This window comes from Varroa destructor, unplaced genomic scaffold (assembly GCF_002443255.2).
Source record: "Varroa destructor unplaced genomic scaffold, Vdes_3.0 BEIS01000003.1, whole genome shotgun sequence".
NCBI classification, from domain to species: Eukaryota; Metazoa; Arthropoda; class Arachnida; order Mesostigmata; family Varroidae; genus Varroa; species Varroa destructor.
Window position 1 is genome coordinate 31,263,349 of NW_019211456.1, and position 20,197 is coordinate 31,283,545.

A 20,197-nucleotide genomic window follows, 5' to 3' on the forward strand; every position below is an offset into this window, starting at 1 on the left:
AGGAAAAGTAATATGCAACGATTTGTAGAAGTATGCACGATGCAAGTTCCGACCAATCAATGTCCAAGCTAAGTTGAAGTTCTCGGTATGAGTTTGGTCCTATCAGAGCATTAGCTTGTCACGTGTTTAATCCGGTTGGCACGCTATTCTATCCAAGCTTTGTCTGTAATTGTCGCAGCAGCACCTGGTACATTATATGTATATATACAGATGTATGCTAGAGGCAATTAGATCGAATATATTGATTCTCTGTCTGTGCCAATTAGTTGTTCGATTTTGGAAAATAAAGTTCACAGATTTGTAATACTGCCACATGCAAACGATATGATCATTACTATATTATACAGTACTCGTGCATTAATATTATGGCACACCTAGGATCCTAACTATAATTTAGAACGTTTCGTGGGGCAATCAACGACAAGGAACTTTTAAACCCCACAGGGGAGCATACCATTCGATCGGCGTAAATTAGGCTAGCCGTAATTGAACGACATTCGATAACACCAGAATTATACGTACATCGTGGTCACATCGTTAACGGCTTCGAGTACTTTTAGCGGAACGGTAAGCACGTAGTTTTAAATAAACAGGTCGTCATACGTATCGTCAACGCTCTACGCTAGCCAACGTGATCGCATGATAACATTGCGTTGAGTGTACCGGACGAGCATTTGATGAAGGCAATCAATGCACTGAAGCCCAAGAGTACCATCAATTTTTTTGTATCTCTGATCCACTTAACAAAACATAATATGCACGTAGTCTCAGTTTCTCTAGTAACCACTCACACCATCAGGCCAAACTGAAAAGTTTCCTTGAGCATGCGCTAAACGGAAGACGTCAAAAAAGGCTTAACATTTAACATACACAAAAATCTGTAAATAATATAAAACAACATGTCTCTGACATAGCTACGGCCTCAAGCAATCATACGAAACACCTTTTGATATATTTAGCCTATCATTCAAATGGCGCCTCAATTTTTAATCTATAGCTATCCATTAAATCGCTCTACAGTTGCCATTTAGAAATCTTAGTTCGCTACGTGAGAAGGGCTGCCCTTCTCGCCTGGTCGCGTGGAGAGGAGACTCACTGTCACCAACGGCTCGATCTGTCTGGAACTTATGCTTTTTACTGAGCATCTTAGAGGGGCGATTCGTATTAGCTAGAACTATGTATTTTACAGTTAGGGCGCCATTTTTAACTTAACAGTGGCTATATAACAAGTTGATATTTAGCAATTACGAAAGGTAACGCAGAATAAATAGTTTCAAAGAAAAGGGTGAAAAAAAACAATTGAAAAATGAACATGATCTTATTTTCTAAAGTTTTTGAACTTCTGAAAAATCGTTCGGTACTAATCGTCAAAAGCTGTATCACTGACTTAATAACACCACTTCGATTAGCACGAGCACGGCGGTAATGGATAATGTTATAGGGTCTCTAGTAATAATGAGACGGCCAATAATTAACACTGCTGAAGTGTCAACTGTGGACCATTATTTTTTTCACCGTTCACAGCTCAGACAGATGAAATCTACTATTTATTTCTAGCGATAAAGTGCAAACTTCGTCCCCGTCAAGGCATCACTACTTTAAACTCAGCAGCAGGAACCCCATTTATATATACATATATATACAGTATACAGATGCGATGATTCTTCGAGCAATGCACGTTTGCATAAGCACTGAACACAAATCACGATGTTTACAAGAGGTGCAGTTGAACTTACAACTTAACGTTTTGTAGGTTTCATATAATCAAATCAACTTAAGTCAAAGTTAGAGAGGTCTATTGCCATAGTGAAATGCTGCCAAACTATTCAGTCGCAACGATCGACTTTATAAACGTACGCTTATATTGAAAATTAATGTACAACTCTAGTACCCGATATTGTAAACTGAAAATACTGCACTACGGTGCCCAGCTTCTGGGGACACACATATTAGGTGCTTAAAAAAGTTATCAGCGCTTAAAAAAAATCCTTGTTTTTATTATCAAACATCTTTTTATAGTCGTTTTTCCATTTTTCCGACAATCTCTTTAGTGCAGATATCCCGGGCACAGAATTTGTGACACGTGATTTTGACATCTCTCCATTGAGCCTTATTTAAGGGCGTTAAGAGACGAGACATTAAGGTAATTGGCCGAACGCTACGAGAAGAATCTGTTACATCGAACTTTTCAGCGACAGAATTATCTTTGGGACTCCCATAAATAGCATTCATTCATTTTTATCTGGGCTTCGGTAGTATGTGTGCCGTTATCGTAATCGTAAAACATTGTAAATCTTTGCAAAAATTTTACGCATTTTCATTCTTCATTTTAAGTCTGAACGAAATCATTTCAACGATCGTAGCGCATTTACTGTTGAAGTACTGTACCTGAAACATCAGACTTTACAGCCATGTAGCTAGGAAAAGCGTCAATACTATCCATCTATCTATCTATGTATCTATCTATTTCTGTTGCACGTGATCGCCGCAAACAGGCAAAAACGATCGATCACGACTGTGCATCTCTTCTTCTTGGATTTTGTGTTTCTATTGATTGGAGTCGCTACATTATTCTATCATTCGACATCAGTAAGTGCTTAAAATTGTTTTATTTGATAACGATATCATATTCGACATGGTCAAGATTGGGCCTTGAAAAGATAGTCGAAAGCAATTAGCAAAAATGGCCTATTTTTCTCAATGTACAATGATTTCAGTAAGACAGTTGACGAGGGCGACGCCTGTATACATGTCACCCGCAAGGCGCCATAATAAACTTATGCTTACCATTACCACAAGCCGACATATTGTGATTTTGAATATCGCGCCACTTAGTTCATTTTCTATTAGTCACGCGATACGGTAATTCGTAGGTAAAACGAATGCTTTTGACGCCGATTTACAAACAACTCGGCGCTGCTCTTATGACTGAGTAACTGGCTTAAATGACTATTAAAACTTTATGTCTATTATGTTCGTGAAGGCGACCCGCCACCGTCTGCTAAACAAACGCTGCCACTACCGCTAGCTCAATGGCATTGACACAGCTATATATGTAGGTATATACACTAGAAGCTACACTCTTTGCCTGATTTCTACATATCAGAAACCATTTACTATAACTGGAAGTACTTGTCATGCTTCTTCATTACTGGGTCAGAGTGATACTAGGTGAATTAGTTTCGCCTCATAGAGTTGTTACAGCTTATATATAGATTCCTCTGTATTGACGAAAATGATTGATAATAGTAACTGTTACAAAGGTTCGTTACGAAATCGCTGAAGCGTCCCAGCTCACTGTATCATCAATACCCATCAGTTAACGAGATGACTGGCAATAAGGCAAATGTATTCGGTTTACCACTCCCGCTCCAGCAATGTGTACATGTAGTATAACGTCGTTCAAGCAATACGCACGCCTCTGATCAAATTCGGGGTGAGATGCGGGCAAAACGTAAACTCCAACAGCGAATCAAGCTTCGTGGCTTTCGAAAACTTTCCTCTTTGCACCCTAAGACTACATATTCTATTGGTTTCTAACTGAAACAGGAATAAACCACGGATCTGCCTTGCCTCTGAAAAGTGAATAGGCCCAAATTTTTGTGCACGTAACAGAAAATATAGTATTTCGTACGCAGTACGTCATGGAAAATACGTGACGAACAGTGAAAACTATCGCCAAAATCAAAAACATAGTCTTCGAAATATTCGTTTCGTGTATGCATTACGCGACAATAACTCCTTTCTTAATGGGCAGCCATTTTAAAAAGGTCTTCATTGTCGGACAAACAACAGCTTCACCACAGAATGAATCAACGTCGGAATCAGTATGGAATGGGTAACGTATGAATGGGTACATTTGGTAGCGTCAGACGGATGGACAGGGTCCTGAGCAGCGTAAATGCAATAACAGGATAATGTATGAAACAAAATAATCATGAGCGCAATATTTATTGGGTAATATCTCTTCGTTGCAATGATGTGCATATACTTTTACATTTAGCAGACCCTCTTGTCTTTCGCACTCGTAGACTTCGGCCAGTGGCAAAGTCGGAGAGCATACGCAACACCTGTATTTTAAGCAGATCGAAAGGCATATTGCTAATAGAAGATCTAGCAGCACAAAAAAAAGCCGATAATAATATTCCGCTTGAGATATCTATTATATCTGACGAAATCTGCTAAACGAAAAACGAGCGGACCCTAATCAATGGCTGACAGCCAGAAGTCTAACCTTGTAAAGGAAGCCCTATATTAGAAAGACGTGAATAAGAGTGTGAATTTCTAATCTAGGAGTAGGCTTTGAAGTATTTCATCATGAAACTTAGACGATCACCAATCCTTCAGACAACGAGTGCCCTAATGAACTTTACTCCCTTTCCCATTAGTACTGAAGAATAGAGAAGTTGTCTACTGAAAAGCGCAGAAAAAAAAAGTCAAACCTTTACTTGTGTACAACTAGCAAGAGATACAGATTCTGACACACATGGATTTCAAATCGCACTCAACTATTTATCATTCGCTACGTGACCTGCTAGTGGATAAAGGTCTCTGGTTTTTGTCTCAATTTGAATACGAACAACTTCTAGCAGCGTTAGCATCTGTAAACTTGCTTAAGCTGTTTAAAACCACTTGGCAAACTAAACATTTTCATTGCTAATTTACACTTATCAGCTGACTGAATGTTAGCAGAAAATAATAAGCTTAAGGACAAAGATTTCGTTTAGTACTAAAAATCGATGCTTCATAATTAAATTCGTTTCTCGAAGGTTATTTAAAATACCGGGTAAGAAGGCCTGCAGCACAACAACAGGTTCTTATTGGTATTTTAGATAAATTGGGCGGCTAAAGTCCATGAAAGATGGACTACATATCGAGATCTTAAATAAAAGAGCAGGTTGCTTGGATCATTACAGCTTCCATGTCTTTTTGTTGGTACAGTTTGGACAATTGTACAGGTTTTTTTTTTTTTAGAGTACATCGTATGCATACGCAGTTTGTAATCCATTGTTTGCTTTTCTTTTTTACATTCTGTGTTTTCCTGACAACTTTATAACGCGTTTTTCGAGGAATCCCGTATCGAACCGACAGAGAGCTATGTGTTTCGCGGCTCGTTGTTCGACCTGACGTCTGAAAGTATGCTTAGCTCTTAATAGCTCAATTTTCATCAACTTTTAAAATTCCTCCTTAGCGGAGGGGACTAGTGTTTTTACCAATTCTTTGATAGATTCTACTAGCGCTCTCACATCTGAAAAACGGAACCTTGCCCAATAGGTTTTGCTTTCCGGTACTGTGTGACATCTTTGCTTATAAATCCGTTAATTCTCGTATGCAGATGCTGTCGGAAGTAACCAATATTTGTTGTAAATATTTACCGAATCTCGTCTTTTGAGACCGCATGGTTTAAAAGTTACTCAATCTTTCTCGATCCTCTAAGTAGCTCAGGACAACTGAATACATTACCCCATTATAATTTTCGTACAATTTAAGTGAAGTGAGAAGGCCGACTATAAATCTGATAATATGTAATAAAGAAGCAGCGGGGAGGTAATTAAACTGGTTTTATATTTATCAGGATGATGATGCAGATGGTGATAGTATTGGCTCCGTCATACGGATCCAGGCGGCCAGGTACGTCACGTCTAATCATGTCAAGGCCATCAAGAGTAATTACCAGCAAATTCTGCGTTGGCCTAGTTTACCTCTGCTAGTATTTTAACACCCGTAAAAAAAATAAAAAGGTGGATTGCTATCATGGCAAAAATGAGGCGATAAGGACAAGGGACCTAGTAAAGTTCTACGGCCCTTCTATCTGCAGTACGCGCCACCTGCTGATGGAGAGTGTAAAGCTTTGTTATTGGTCTTCTGCTGTATTTTCGTATTGTCCCAACTTTAAATCATGCGCATAGACGCACACTGATAATACGGGTATATAGTAACTGCGGACGCGGTTTGAGTGAAGTGGTAGTTAGTACTTAAACAATGACTTTACACATCTGACAAAAACAATTCTGTTAAGTGCGTATTGAGTAATAGCCGAATAGCGGAAAAGATACATATCTAACAATACACGTGGTACGTGTGGACAAGATAGATCTTTAAACTTGTATTATATTTAGGGAGATGTTAAGGCGACGTAGAGAAGCATCTGCGTTTTGAGCAAGCACAAGCACTTTGACAAGAACAATGAATCTCTGCTTGTACAATAAAATGGTATTTCAGTCAAACAACACTTCTTTACTATATCTTGTCGTTCGCGCTAGAAATGTTTTACATTGCAATTTTATACTCCTAACTTGAATTGAGGGCAGAGATCTTGACAAAATGGCAAGATTAACCCAAGCCATTGCATGTCCAGACGAGTTCAACGAATCGAGCTGATTTGCAGACTCTATTGGTTCGGAAAAATTCTATGCTAAAGATATGTGAAAACAAATGATTCATTGTCACACATACATGTGTATATATATATATATATATATATATATATATATATGCAAAGGAAAGATACATAATAAATGTAGATATTTTTAGAGACACAAAAAACACATATAAATTGATATGCCGCACTGTCGATCGAATAAAACTAACTGGCATTATTAGGTTTACGGATCACGCCCTTGATGTAACAAAAACAAAAACGCTTCTATGGACAACAGATAAATTCTTGTCGTGCAGTGTTTGTACACTACACTTAAGAAGACGCGAGATAATTCAGGTTAGAAAGCAGACGAAATTACATTTAAGCGAGCTTTCTGAAGTAATTCTTAGCGGCAATCTTATATGTAGAACCCACATACACAAACACACACACAGTAGTGGTAATAAAGGCTCGATGTGTGCTAAAACCTTCTTAACATCTCGATGCCAAGCACGTAACCTAAAAAAAAAGGCCAATCCACATGCTTAACACTAAAAATATACAATTAATGTGAGCCTGTAAATCGAAATGTATGCATCTTTTCGTGCTTATTTAGGTGCCTGTGGAATAATCCCTTCGTTGTTCACGAAAAAGAAACCTAATATGGCTCAGCAAACAATTTGGGAAATTTGCGTTTTAGGGCTAATTTTGCTATCGGAATTACCTTAGATTGCAGTAAGATGCTTGTGTTTGCATCTAGTTAAATGAAACATGCAGACGGGATCCATCAGTTAGGAAGTAAAGCGGATCGTACCTTCCTCAAGGCCACCGATTTTTTACTTCACCATGAGAATAAGGTGTGCGCTATCAATACTGATAATGAACTACAAAGCTAGCTTGAAATACATATTATTTTGGTTCATGTACATACGCCTGACAAAATGAGTCATTGTATGATAATACAGTAAGTAGCCTATCATGCGACCTAAGCGAGGTAGCTGGTAACAGCCACGGGTAGCAATTACGTTGCATGAACAATTATGACAGACTTAAAAATTACAGATACTCATTGAAGTGGAATAGTTACAGCGCTTGATCTGCGAAATCCTACTCCCTCAATCCAAACCTGTGTAAAATTATAAATGATCGATTTCTTAATGAAATAAGTCACTTTCGGCGAGTTAATCGAAGGGACTTATTTTCAACAATAAATATGTCTATGTTTTTGAGTACGGTAAAATACCGTAGGTGATCAGACCGTCACAGAAAATTATTACGGTCAATTACGTTATACAGTCACTGTGGACGTATGTTAATCATCGCGGCAGGATGTATAAAAAAAAAAAGAAAAAAAAAAGAACAAAAATGGAAAAACACACTGCGCCCAGCCGCACGTCGTATCCGCTTCCTACAGCCAGACTCTATCACACTATGTATTAATTAGAAGAATATTCTACGTATAGTGGTATCATATCAATAATATTTTACAATATAACTGTACGCTAAATTTATAGATTTTTATATGTAGCGATTAATAACTGATGATGAACGATGAACAGCGATTGGTGGCGCTAGTGGTTAGCTTTGCATACAGACCTTAACATCCAAGCGGCCTACGAATATTTTTTTGAGTTTGCGGTATGGCCTAATTTGTTTAACAGTAGCAGAATGAGGGAAATTATCGAAGTTCGTATCTGTGAATGGAAAAATGCTTTTTCTATTTTTGTATATTTTAATCTAATTTTTAGAATATATTCGATTGCCTACACAAATATTTACATATATACAAATGTTTCCGATAATGTTAACGAAATGAATTAAGTTCGCTTGTTCTATTTAGGCAGCAGATTTAAAACATACTTCTATTAAAGGAATTTTTTAAGTTATTCAAGTACCTGGGAATGAGCGAGATCTTTGAAATCTGTTCCCCTGTTTAACACTAGACGATATGCGTATATCTAACAGAAGCCCGTCCGTAGTCAATCTGATTAGCTGGCTAGCTATAAGTGTTACATTTTCAGAAGTTGCAATAATAGAACTTTGAATGTTTAAAATCTTTTGCTCAGTTAGATCTTTTTAAGTTGACGTAAAATCTGTACACGCGCATGACAGACTCGGTGGATCAGCAACTCTTTCTATTTGTCACCCACGTAACGCGCCGCGAATCTTTTCATCGACGTAATGTCAAATTTTCCCAGCCTCTACCGTACGACCTTGTACCGTGAAACATTTCACTGTTCAGACACTAAAATGACAGTACTCTCATATTTGTACTGTAAAACGGCGCACCGATACCATATTCGATCGTCTGGATGTAAACAACAAATGATAACATGTTGCCGCCATCCACAAACTTGCTTAAATGATTCGATAATGTCAGGCTGACCATATGTCAGTAAAGCCACGCCACGAAGACAGAAAGAAGGGGATGGATGGCTATACAACGGAGACATACATACTATCATAAGGCAATATAATTCGTTGAAGTTAACTAACCGTATCCGCTCTTTATATTGGTTACGAAAATGTTTTCCTGTTGACCACAGAGAAGTTATCATCTTCATCATAAGCCTTTCTGGTTTATCTCATTTCCATTTTGTCACGGGAATCAGCCGAGATGTTACCCACGAGCCAAACTGCGTATTATATATATATATATATATATATATATTATATTATATTAATGAGACAGAAAACGACCCAGCATTTTCTCTTTCCGTAACGATTGTATAACTTTGTCTTACACGCATTATTCCCATAACCGCCACAAAACTTGCCAGAATGTCAATAAATATAATAAAAGGGAGGCGTAAATAATTAATTCTCACTCTTTCCGAAACAACAAGCACTACTGGACGAGTGTAGAATAAAATCGATACTTTTGTTTCATACGAATTTTACTCTACATTGCGAACCATACCGCTATGCCGCAGTCCACCGTCTGAATGGTGACGTCCGTTTCCAGCTCACCGCGTCCATATGTAACGAATAGATAGTAACGTTCTGAGAGTACAAGCCGATAGACAGTTTGGGTTTTGCTAGCGTGAGCTCGTAATAGCAAAACAGTTCGTCGTTACACAATCGAAACCGTTCGGATTAAACGCTGCTTAACAGCCACGAATTTCCTCGATGATTAGTCGACCGTAACGGACTGAGATTACGAGAAGGTTGTTGTTCGGGCTTGTTTCGGCTTCCCTTTGGACTCTTTTTTGTTTTCTAGAGAAGCGTTACCTATTTACGTAGGTAGATATTTTCAACGATTTAGATGGATATAACTTCAAAGTTACACTTGTCTCCAGATAACGCTGAATGTTCATCGATGATTCGACTGGTGTACCCGATGCCAGTGTCGTCGTAACCGGCTTCCCTTTGCCAAAATTCGCCCGGATAAGTGATGCAACTTCAGCAGACGAAAACGTGTTACCACATCCTGGGGGCTATTACCTTTAGCCTTTTTCTCTCACTCTTTTTCGATTGATCGCTGTCAGTGCGGTTCAGCAACATCGATGCTGATTGGTCCGCGCCTACGATTACCACCAGTTCTATATTGCCGCAACGTATTGCATTTATACTAGAGACTTAGATGGACTTTTGCGGGCGCGTCGGTAGACGACAATCGCTGATTAGTTAGCCAAAGCTGTCTTTAATCTAGATATGTGATGTAACCACACTACATCAATAAAACGCGCACAACATGATTATGGTGACGAACAGATTCATGCTGCTGGCGATCTACGCAGAGTGCTCTATGAATATTATTATAGGAACGTTAAAAGCACAAAACTTAAGACGAACCTCACCCAAGGGCAATAACCTGATTCAGATCGATGCACGCATCGCACCTCGGGATGCGAAACGCGAGTGCGCCGACCATGTTGATATACGTAACTTGTGTTGGTCAACTTTTCTATTGGTAACGCTTGTCTGTCGTAACGACAGTCCTAGCGTTGTTGGACATCGATAGGCGGTGGCAAAGGCCACGAATGAATCCATTTTGGCACTGGCGACGGCAACGAACAAGCATTTCGTTACTGATGGCGGTACGATGTTGACGTGAGTGAATTTCGACTTCGCTGTGGGTACCTACTGCTTGGACAATCTGATATTATTAATGTTAATGAGAATACTGGCTTCCAAACGGATTCAAACAGACGAGCTAACAGAGCGTGGTAGGGAGACGCGTACTTACCGCTTTAGGATAATTAAGTTTTGTTCATTTCATGATCGCATAAAGCTTTTTTCCATTTGTCTATTATTTGACATGTGGATGAAATAATAGGAAAGGCAATGGATCTTTTAAAGGTATTTCTTAGTTTAAGTTGACAGGAAGTGGTATCGAATGCAGGTGGTCACATTATGGTAACAACGGTCGTAGCATAATCCAAATATTTGCTGAGCATGTAATATTACGCGTTTGCCATTCTTATTAAGATAGTACGTGTCCTTTCAATGACAGACATCTTCCCTTCGTGTGTAGCAGTTCGTAGTGATGCTAGCTTGTGGGCAAAGACGTAGTTAAGTTGATGCGTGCATCAAGACATTGTAGTCAAGACGTACGTGAGATACATCTGAGTAGTAATAACGATGATTTGGTAGATTTAACTTCCTTTCAATACCCGACTGTAAGCTCTTAACCAAGCAAACACGTATCAAGGTGCAATGGTTGTATATAGCCGTGCCAAGAAACTGTGCTTGGGTACGCGATGGCCGTTACGATACGTCAATTTTCAGGTGGCAAATATAAACCAAGTATATTCGCCAAGTTCCAGAGGCACCAGCGGATAGCTATAGGATACATTACTCTTGATTTTGAACTATTTGATTTCAATGATTCTGCATCATTTATTGCTTCAATGTTATAAAGTCAGTATTTTTTTGTAATAATATTAGAAAAAAACAAATGTTCATTGTAATTAGATCATCCAGAAATTTTGATCGAATCACTTTTTGAGCTCACCATCTACTACATATAAGTTTTTAGCTTTTATTTTGTATTCTTAAATTCTTATCCGTCCCTAGTTCACGCCCGGTAGTTAAAGCGTTATGCATTACTTTCGAGGATTGGGTCCCAGCACGCAACTGTGTCCATGCCGGGATTCGAAGCCAGACGCCATCTGTCCCTAGGCTTAGTAAGCTAACAAGTTTCCTGCTACGGAATGCCTAGTTGATACCGACCATTGTTTATCCTTGGGCTCTAAATGAACTAGCAGAACTTTTATGATTGCTTGGCAAATGTCATAGGACTTCCTCAACATTGGAGACGCAGCTAAGCTCTACCGATAAGACAACTGTTCGACTATTCTACTTTCCTATTATAAAATATAAACATGTCCTCTCTGATTTGTATGAACGTTTCATTTTATTCCGACGGATTATCGTTCATTTGTGGTCGTATCTCTGCAGGGCAACAGGGGATACGCGAAACGCGCCTCACATTTTTTGCTGTCAAAAATCACGAGAATACTGTCCTATTTTTAGCATGATCGTATTTATGGTTTTGTTGCTCTACATGTCTCTGGAAATGTATAATATAGGTGCGTATTATACACGAGACGCGTAGCGTCGAAAAGGAGTAAACAGCGCCATTAGTGCCATATATGCAAAAATTCCCGTAGCGAGTGCCTACTGAGAATTTTTACACATAGCTAATTTCATAAAAGTTTTATTATTATTGTTGCAATCGGAAGCTATGGGGGATACTTGTGAATTTAAAGGAAAATTAAGTATGCTTTATGGGGACGTTCGAATACACAAAAGGTCAACTTTGCTGAGACTAGGTCGAAAAACAAAGAAGCACAGCCTGGCACACAAATCCAGAATTTACCTTCTTGGCTAGGTAATACCGTAGTCATTAGGTTGTTGGTGCGTCGTGCCTTTCGTGTCTTTTTTCGGTTGCCGTAGTAATTTATCGCGTTTTTTGAATGAGCTAAGTTTACAAAATTATTATCCAAATTTCAAAGATTGATGGAATGTTCTTAGTAAAAAAGAGCTATCAATTTCTGAGCTCTGAGTGAATGTCTTTAATATTAGTGATTTATTAATTTCTTTCATATAAAAATGTGTCTAATAGAGACGTGATTACCCTTTGCCACGTTGTCAATTATGACTGTTTATATAGCAAGATAATGTATCCAGCTACGGTCATATGGATACAGCACACAAAGAAATCACAAAACCCAAAATTAAGGTGATAATCAATGTTTAAGATCACTGGAATTCTTGGGCTCTCAATAGTTTTTCCGCATTGGTCAGCTTATGTTCGAATGTTGAATGGTCGAAACAAACGCATCGGCCGGCTACGAAACGTAATGTAATTACAATTTTTTGTTTTTTTTTTTAAATTTTCTCGCTAGTTTTATACTAAATATTTTTTTATAATACTTTCAGCGATTGTATATTTATTGCCACATACACATTTTGCTTTTCTGGGGTTTAAACCCTTCACCGCTGTTACCTGGCTTGACACTCGGGGTCTGTGCTGGCAAAACAGGGGGACCAGGATACCCTCAGGCGTACAAGCAATCCTATGTGCATTATAGATTAGCAAAAACAAAGCCTTATTTAGATAACAATAAAGTATGTTTAAAAAGTTCTACTATGTGCAAGCCACGGTGTATTTCTTAGAGATACGATTGTCGTACACAGTTTACTGGCTTTAAGCAATAGCCCGTTTTAAGCGGAGATATACCCGTATTGTAGCATCTTGGTAGTGCTCGGGCCGTTCTCTTTACTAATAAAGCTAACATTAACATTATGTTAGTTTCCAATCACCAACAATGACTGCAATGGCATGCCGCAATCTGGTTACTGTTGAACGATGCCGCCGATGTTAAGACCAGGAGAATCAGCTAAATTACGTAGAGGTATTTTACTACAACGAAATCGTTCCTAACTATTACAGAACTATGAAGTTGTAACAACAAATGGGTATTTCGGGTTGATTACCGCAATTCGTAACTTATTTAGCAACTGCTGCCTGCTCCAGACGGATGGCCGAGTTTTCTAAACGAAAGTCAGCGTAACAGAACATCTAGCCATCGTAGGTGTCGCCCCACACCACATAACGCCGTTCGTACCAAAAAACCGCCACAACGAACCCTCTGCGTCTCATTTACCATCGAAATCAGCTGAAATAGCCGCAGTAGCTCCGCCCTATCAATGGCAGCGAAAACGATCGAAGCAAAACAGGATAGCGTCGAATCGTTGTTGGGAAAATTCGTTTATTCGCCGGCAGTTGTTGGCATTGTCTCTGTCGTCGTCGTCGGTGTTCGATTTGTTCGGTAGACTTTGTTCCACCACAGTACTAATACGAACATTACCGCTAACGCCGTTCTAACTAATCCGCCTTAACTCGTGATTCGACCTGCTGCGTGTTTGTCTATCTGCGTGTATCTATGCGAGTTTCGATCCAAATCACATAAAAGTAACGAGGCTCTCTGAAGAACTGTCACTGCACATCAACATTTATGTAGGTATATTAGGTTCTAATGGCCACTGAAGCGAGGAACAGCCTCTTTGTAAACTAGCGTATAGAAGTTGTTTCTACAGTGGCTCCGCTTGTCTTCGAAAATGGTTCAGGAAAGCACCTAAAGAGTTAAGTCGAATTCGAAAATTTGCAAATGGCGGGTCATTTAAAGAAAGCCATTTGCTTCCCAAGAAGATGAAGAGCGCTGATGGAGGAAGATTGTTATTACTAGTTATGTTAAATGTTAACTGTCATTATTACCTCTTTATTACGATAATGAAAAGAGATCAACCCGATAATTAACTGAACACAACTATAATCACATTTATATGAATTGGCGCTTGACGAAATTAACCTCACCGATAACATAGGAATAACTGTAACGTATATTTCTAAGTTTGAAATGATGAACCATACAAGATAAAAACAATTAATAATAAAGGCTACCGAACGAAATTAAGAAAACGGTCTATTCTTCATTGTTGAGAAAACTGCTAACGATCCTAGTACTGCGGAACATATTTAGAGTGATAAGAGAAAACATATCATAATTTAGTTGATTAAGCTGCTACATAACAGATTAGTCGTTAGTATACAAGATTTAGTGGTTAGATAAAATTTAGCGGACAATTTATAATATTCAACTAAATAATTCTATAGAACTGTGATCATGTTATTATAAGTCATAGATTCAGCAAATTTAGCCAGCTAAGCTAAAAAGATTTTTCTTTTATAGAAATATATCCACAAAAAAGCTAGAGCTAAACATCTGTGGATACCGTTTCGCATATCAATAAATAAGAATAGAAGCATATCAACAGTCACCTAGTCTAGTAATCTTTATGAACGATAATCATTGTTGATTACTTGGGACACGTATAGAAAAAACTACACGTTTTCTGCAAAATGACCTAATGAAAAAAATCATTAATTGATGTCAATAGTCAAAGTTAAGTATAAAGACACGGCAATAATTTCTATTGGCAGACACCAATTCTGTTTACTGAAAGCACGTCGCATGTGATTTGTGAAATGAGTTTCTCCTGAATATTGAAAAAGCATCGATTCTATGATCCCTTAAAAGACAACCTCCTATGCCTATTAAGGGATTCCTCCTAAGGTTTATGTAAGCTAAGATAAATTAAGGGAACGAACCGTTACGAAATCGAGAATTTCTCGTCAAAGTTTCCCTATACCGAAATAGTAATAACAGGAAACAATAATCGACCACAAAAGTGTCCGCGACGATGTACGGCGCTTCTATAAGGCCAAGAGTAATGATGTCGACAAATAGCCTCATTTTCCCATTTGTGTTAATTTTCCGCCAACAAACCAATCAATACCCGTCCGCTTATTTGAACAAATAGTAGCTGGGAGCACATCGAATATAAACGCGTGATTTAATCCTTACCAATTATTCGGGTATACAGATTCAGTACGGCAAGAAATCATAAAATACTACCATCACGGAATCATTTCAACCGGCGCACTAAACGCCGTAAGCTCAGCTATTCACCAAGCTTAAGCGAAATATTAAATCAATTTTCATTTATTTAATCAAATCAAAATATTTTAATCAATATCTTTATGTGAGGTTTGTTTAAATAATACGAGAAGTATATCTTCGTGGAAAGCACGTACAGCAATAGTCGCCATTAGTAAGTACAACTATAAATAATAGAAAAAAATTCCACCTAATTATTATTTACTATAAATGAATATTAATTGAATAATTCTTATTTACAAAATTCAATGCTTGAGGCAACTATAGAGCTGCTTAGACAGTTATATTCATTTTTTAGATTGAACTTGATCCTTCAGACGTCTCTGCATGGTCTCCCGTCTGAGTACACTTTCAATCCACCGGCTAGACAAAACGTTCGGTGCTTTAAATGGCGTTCTGTAAGTACGGATTCAATATAGTTTGTTTTTTACAAATCTATGTGGTGTCTGATACAGGTATCTGTAACCAGAAGCAAATGTTCAAAGCAGACCGCATTTCAAAGATAACAATGTCAATAAAATCGCATAGACTACAAGTTCAGGATGTAGAGATCGCTGATACAAATCAGGCGGACAGAAAACATGTGACTCATAAGTAATCGACATGGACTTATGAATCGATTTTTGCGTCAAGGTAGCTTCACGTTCATGTATCAGAAATACTCGGGATCGCCGAAGTTCCTGCCGGCTAAGAAACGCTTTGCGATTTCCACAATGATGCCTGTCAATGAAGGTAGTCCTTGAACCTGTGTTAAGGTGTAATCTTTTTGGAATAAGGTAAACTGAGGAGATTTTTAATACAAATAGCGCAGCCATAATTATTATAGTAATATTGTCACATTCGATAGATGGGAACAACAACAGAAGTACATGATCGTATCAAAAAAAAAAAAACGATCATATTTGACGAGGAACAGCCGTACAACGTGCGTCTCCGTAGATCGTATCACCTGTGATAATGGAACGTACCCTGAAGAAGGTTAGAATATTATTCTACATTGGTTAGATTCTACACAAATTAGGTGATTACACAAATTTAGAAATAGCTAACTTAAGTAGGCGCAACAGCGTTCGGTAGATTAACTAGTCAGGTCAAGATGGGTAAATCTTAGACGCAAAGTCAAGCGCGAGAGGATCTCGGTTGACTGTTTTGCGGGGAACGGTAAACATCCACAAACTACAGCTATAAAAGCCCTTCATCCTCTACGTAAGTTAATTATACTTTCTAACTGCATTCTGTGAAACGGCGTTCCCAAAATGTTTACTTAAGATTGATTATATACGTTAGATAAACTAGTAGCCCTTTTAAGTGTACTTCTTTTGCAGAAATAACATGGTGTCTCAAAGCCTCGTAGAGCGGGAAATTCGTATACCACTACGAGTGTGTCTGTCGCGATATCTGACTGAGTTTAGATAAACTCCTCCAAGTATTCTAGTGTACTTATACATTCTATTTGTACGCTGGTTCAATCGCTACTGAATTCTAGACTTACGCGTATCGTGACACGTAGATGTAATACGAAAAATACGTTAGCTAGTGTTGCATACCCAACGAACTTATCGCCGGAGTGTTAGTTCATAGCGACGCGCGCAAGCAATCTCATAGTTTCCAAAGTCGAACCATCGACATTTGAACACATAGATATTTATTTATAATTTGTGAAAAACAACTTTCGGCGGGGCAATAAAAATGTGTCTAGTTTTTTTTTTTTGAAAAAAAAAGTTATCCGTTTATGACTTACGTTTCCTCTTAAAAGTGAGACAATAATCTCTCTATGATCGCCTACATACTATTACACAGTGAAATATGAAAATCCCGAATTCAATTATAATGTAAATAGCTTATATCCACTGTCCTCATCGATGGCACGTCCAATAGAATCATCTACTACAGAACAGACTTTTTCACAAAGGATATTACAACTACGATTGCATTAACGCTGTGTTTGATTCTGCATTTCTTTCAGACTCGGAGCTCATGAAAAATTAAGTTTTCAGGTATTTTGCAGTTCTCAAATATGGCTGACCACAATTGTTTCTTTAAGAGCACAAATTGACTTCCGCTATCCAAATGGATGGCAATTTTTTTTTCACCGGCTTACTTAACCTAGTGCGACGTTACCTATACCACTGTTTTATAACAGGCTAGATTTCTGCATCAGATTGCACCTTAGGTTAACGTGACATAAATTACGCATATGAAATTTGCTGCATAAAATTGTGTCTTTCAATGTTCATAGAATCCGATGTATTTTTTCAGTGAGCACCTACTTTGATAAATATATATTCATACAAGATAATGCAACGTACTACACAAATGTATAAGCTTCAACGATAGAGCTGCATGATAGCCGCGTCTTTAATCAGAACAACGCAGGTAATAGTTTCAGGTAGACACCACTATCAACGGATCGTCAAGCTTGAACGTCTGAGGAAAGAAAAATTAATTTTTCGCCAAAAAATTATTTCTTGAACGACCCTTTACATCATAGGGTAAGGTAGCATAAGGCTCACGATCGACAAAAACACAACAAATGATCGAATCGCCACCTAAATGCCGATTGGTCAAAATCCAATAATGATCTGTGTAGAATTTACTCTCAGGATTATGTGAAAACCTCCGCATTTATAGTCTTTTTATGCGGAGTCACATTGCTTAATTTTGTTACCGTTGATGAGTTGTTTGAAATAAGGTATTCTACTCACAAGCTTTTGTTCCTATTATTTCAATACAACGACTAAGATTTTTTTATTTAGCCAACCCAGCCATAGCTTAGTACAGTCGATGATTCACAGGTGCATGACAAAGCTTAAACTAGAATGAATCTAAATGAATTCCCATCTCATTACATATTTTGCATGAGGTGGGCATAATAAAACTTTGCCTATATCTACTGAAGTTAACGTGACCGAGAAGCATGTAATCAAATCGCATGTATGTCCTAAGACTTTACCGCATTGTTATCATGGACTACTTGCGACTTGAGCAAATGGAAGTGATTCATGGCGATGAGCAGACGACAAGGAAGCCATATGCAATCGGTTGCCATATAGGTGCCAATAACAATTGCGTCCTACAAAAAGCAAGGTTGGAAGTCTCTGTTGTCGCGTGAGGGCGTACCGATCAACCTAATCGTATCAATAAGCTGCTTACGTAAACTGAATGCGTCTTTAACGTCAATCAACTAGAAAATACAGCACAATACTGTTCTCCGATGTCCTATACGAAGCCTAGACCTTCTTCTGAAAAGTTGTTGCACTCGATGTTGTATCATTACGATAATGCGAAAAGACACACACATAGTAATAGTAAGTTTTCTTGACAGCAGGTGTTTATTTGCTGCCAAGATGCTGTTTATTCGATAGAGATAAAGGATCACTTTTTTTCTAATGAAAGAAACGCAGGTTTGCCTAAGCCTATAACGGTACCGTAGGCTCTAGCAAACACTACCAATTTATTGCCTCGTTACTCACGAAGCAGCCAGTACTATTCTCTGGTATATAAACTGTCAGTTATTTTTCTACGTGGATATAGGTATTAACTTCAATAGACAGCAGTAATCTCTGGAAACAGGTTCATTAAAAGAAAATCAAAATATGAACTCTCTTTCGCAGTCCTCGTAAAATCGATAATTCTGTTTGAAACGCCGCAGTGTTCTAAAAGTTCAATCAGTAAACTAAAAGAAAAACACTAGCTGCTGTTAGTAATCGAACAGATCAGTCACCAAATCGAAAAATACGCCCGTCATTGTATACGTGAAAATGGGTGATTTTATTTGAGTTTCTACTGATTATCGTCTGCCAGCGATGTGCGCAAGGAACAAACAAAAAAAACATCAAACCATAATTAAAATAAGTCATTTCGTTTATTATAAACATCCGCCCAAGCCTCATTACTATCATGGCTCCACTCTGTGAAAACGGCTTCTGACGGAGTTGTTATCGGTCCTTTCTAAGCTTCCTTGAATAATATCTGACAGTGAGGTTCTCAAAACACAATGTATGCTAGCAACGGGGTGCACAAAAAAGGCGCGAACAATCCCCACCCTGCAGTCAGATATACGAAACGTGAAGCTATTTGGAACAGTTTACTTTCTGCATCTGTTTGCTCTCATTGGCTCAGATGCATCACGCCAGCTGTCTGGCTGCGAGATGGTTATAAAGAAAAAAATCTGCGATAATAAAATTTAAAGGGAAAACAGGTTTGGACATGATTAGGTGCATCAAGGCTACTTGAATTTTCATCTCATACGTCTGACGGATGAATTTAATAATGTCCATGCTTGCCTCTAATTGTAAGAAGGTAGACGTGCGACTGGTCATCGTAGGACAACACCTACTCGATTTCATCGGAATCTACAGTCCAACAAATTTCGATGTCGAAATTTAAACCAGATTCCCCGTATATCACTCGATAAATGTTCCATATGTATCCGTATTCCATCTTTTTATTTGTTCTGAGCAGTATTATTGGCCGAGACTTAAAATGCCTCCATCTTGGTCTCCACCATTGAATAGTATTTTTTCTGATATGTGACTGGTATTTTCTAGTAGGTTCTATCTTAGCATCAACAAATTCTGCCCTGATTCAATTTGATTAGGCGTTAGGGTAGAATGAATAGATTCAGAAATATGCAGAAATGTATTTAAATACGTTTCCTAATTATTCTTTAATCAATCAATGCTGGGAGATGAAAAAGAGAATCCCGAATGTTATCGCGCATTATTGTTTGGTGCTTTATGGTAGGTAGGCTGTGTTCATCTTCTTTCTGCTAAAGGGCCTATAAATCGAGTGGATCGAAATCGTAAGGAGTAGCAAGTAACTGGGAATACTAGCAACATAGCTTCCTATCGAAGCCTTAATACAG

The 20,197-nt window shown here is 38.2% G+C and overlaps 1 protein-coding gene across 7 annotated transcripts in view; it reads right to left on the reverse strand.

Moving 5' to 3' along the window:
* The window catches only part of LOC111246253 (uncharacterized), a 96,886-nt gene that overhangs the window by 68,432 nt on the left and 8,257 nt on the right, over window positions 1-20,197 (reverse strand). For 2 of the 7 annotated variants that reach the window (XM_086985375.1, XM_086985369.1), the window contains exon 1: window positions 523-994. The exons of 4 other annotated variants lie outside the window; for them this stretch is intronic. The gene's annotated coding sequence lies outside the window, so the exon portion shown is untranslated. Of the gene's footprint in view, window positions 1-522; window positions 995-9,281; window positions 9,302-20,197 lie in introns of those variants that run through there. One more of the 7 variants, XM_086985371.1, reaches the window with a different exon arrangement.